Source organism: Emys orbicularis, chromosome 8 (genome assembly GCF_028017835.1).
Source record: "Emys orbicularis isolate rEmyOrb1 chromosome 8, rEmyOrb1.hap1, whole genome shotgun sequence".
Lineage (NCBI taxonomy): Eukaryota > Metazoa > Chordata > Testudines > Emydidae > Emys > Emys orbicularis.
Window position 1 is genome coordinate 3,006,355 of NC_088690.1, and position 2,737 is coordinate 3,009,091.

Sequence of the window (2,737 nt, forward strand, 5' to 3'; positions counted from 1 at the left end):
ATGAAATTTTAATACATACCTGAAAGTTATTTTCTACAGTATGCAAGGTCTCAGCAAAGTGCTACTAAAAACATATGAAACCAAACAGGAAGATGAATACAGAACACAAAATAACTCCCTGTTGGAAAAACATCTCATTAAAACTTTGAGCTCTAAATATATTGTAAACAGTATTTTTTGTATTTCTCGAGAGAAGTTACATGTAAAGAACCAGTAGAGATGTCTGAGAAATGTAACCATTAAGACAACTTCAATTAATGAATCACCAAGGCTCTGTTTTTTTCACAAAAGAAGCTCAGAGGGGCGGGGCTACACGGACAGCCCGCAAATCCGCCCCCTTCTACAGCCTATTGCACTGGCCGGCTTAAAGCCGGACTTTTACATTCTGAACCAGGATCTCTGGGAGCAAACCCAGCCCAGGGACCAGGGATGCAGGTCACGATGCGCAGTGCATTATGGGTATTAAAATAAGCATCCCGTGTAGGTCTGAGAGCGCAGGGGAGCCCGGGCCTCTGAGCTGCGGCTGCATTGGTTACCCGGGGCTGGGCTTCGCTAGCCTGCAGCCACCGCGCACCTCATTAACCCACCAGCGGAGACCCGGGGTGGAGCTGGGGAGCACCGACAATACGCGCCCGAGTGCAATCCTCCCACGTCAGAGGAAAGCCCTGTAGGGGTGCAGTCTGGTCTTGCACCCGGCTACTTCGTCTGTTCAAACCCTTCACGCTCCCTACAGGCTTCAGCTTCCTGAGGCAAAAAGAGCCCCCTAATAAAAAGCTACTTCATTCTAACTTCCCCATAAAAAAATTAACACAGAACCCAGCCAATATTGATCATGGAAATTATAACAAAAAAGATTTAATATGTGTTATATTCTTTCTAATACATTTCATCTTTTTTGTATATAACAGGGAACAATTTTATCAAAACAAAACTTAAAAAAAACTCATAGATATAACTTAGAGAATTTTTTCACTTCAAGGTCCCAGAAACAAAGGCAAGGTTTTCATCTCGAGGCCAAAAGACCAAAACATCAAGACACTTGATCACGGCCTTGGATAGACCAAGAGACTACCTACACTTGACCAGAGCTCAAAGAGCTATTTTAACAAAAACCAATATATATATACCTTATGAAGAGAAACCAGAAAAGCAATAACGTGCTTCCAAAAACACCACCAGGGCTAAAGCACTACGCTTTGAATTCAGGGTGACCCGAGTTAGTGCAGAGCTAATCAGGGAACTTGACATCAAAACAAGGAGCCTATCAGGTCCGGCTTCAAACACAAAAATCTGCCACAAATAATCAAAAGGAAGTTAGGACCTAAAAAGGAAAAGCAGCGGTTATTTTAACAGGACTGCTTCCATTTTACATCTTTTCAGCTACAAATCGGAGTTACAAACCTAAAACGATGAATGAATTACCACAAATATAGAAAAACATGGGGGAAATCCCACTAGTTGCAAGCGAATTCTTTGGTTTACATCATTTAGAACAACCATACACACTACTACGAGTGCTTTCTTTTCTATCGTAAAATATTAACATAGAAAATCTGTAGATCAAGGTAGAGAGTGTGCGTAAAAAAAACACCACAATTAGGAATTGGTTAATATCCTGAATCCTTAATCTGAAAATTAACAAACACAGGAAAGAAGAGACAACACTTGAAGAACTGTCAGAAAAAAAGAACACCTTACAGATGTTGTCTGGGCAAGCAAACAGAAACTAAAAAAGATTACACTGTACCTAACGGCAGTATTAGGAAACAAAAACCACCTCTTAAATTTCTAAAAGTGTCACTAAGACCTTAAAACTGTCGAAGTCAACAGTATAAACAGCAATTTCCTTTCAATAAATTATTCTGTTTTTTACAACAAAGGGTAGCTTCATCGAAATGAAGCCTCAAAAAATTGGGTAGAAACTCATAAATGTTCCTCTCCACGGAAATCTTTAGTAAAAGGCGAAAGATTTATACGATCTGAAGAGAAACCAGAGTATATAGGCAATGCTGCAGAAGCCGTGTGGGGGCAACAGCGAGTTTATTTTAGCTCAGGGTGACTACACTCACTGCCCGCTAAAGCTCTCGCTTTTACAGGAAATTTAATTGAATCGATTTACATCCCGAGTTTGATCATCGGAACCGGGGACATTGGGAGCAAAACCAGCCCCTTGACCAGGGACTCGCTTCACTGCGCGCAAGGCACTGTGGGTATGCAAATCAGATTCTCCGGCCCGTCTCCGGCGCTCAAAGGAGTCTTTTCTCGGGGCTGCCTCTGCTCGTTCCCCAGCTGGGCGGAGACTGGGATGCGGCGGGCGGGGGGGCTGGGGAAGCTGCTCTCTTGAGACAGTCCCGCGGACGCCCAGGCGCATAGAGGACGGAGCCCGGCCGAGAAGCCAGAGGGAAATTGGCCCACAGCTAAAACCCAGAGCAATCGCACACGCCTTGCAAAGTAACAGGAGCCGGGATCTCGGACATGAGATTCTATCCGCCAGCCGGGGTGCGACCCCGCCTTGTACCTGCTGCTTGGGCTGCCTCTGCTGCAAAGTAGCTCACCTCAGATCCTTGGGGTTCGCTGAGCCGCAGCTCACCTGAGACACGGGAACAGCTTCAAAGGGCGCTGCCTGCCTGTGCACTCAGCCTCACTCGGCAGGTAACAAAAGGGATCAAGTGGCCTTCCAGTTTCTGGAGTGGGTGACAACACCGGACCTTCTGCACCGACAAGACACTGACGCGAG

The 2,737-nt window shown here is 45.2% G+C and overlaps 1 non-coding gene across 1 annotated transcript; it reads right to left on the reverse strand.

The window, feature by feature from the left end:
* Positions 1–1,883: 1,883 nt before the first annotated feature.
* LOC135883179 (U5 spliceosomal RNA) lies at positions 1,884–1,999 on the reverse strand. The gene has a single exon (XR_010561620.1). It is a non-coding gene; the product is annotated as a U5 spliceosomal RNA (small nuclear RNA).
* Positions 2,000–2,737: the final 738 nt, after the last annotated feature.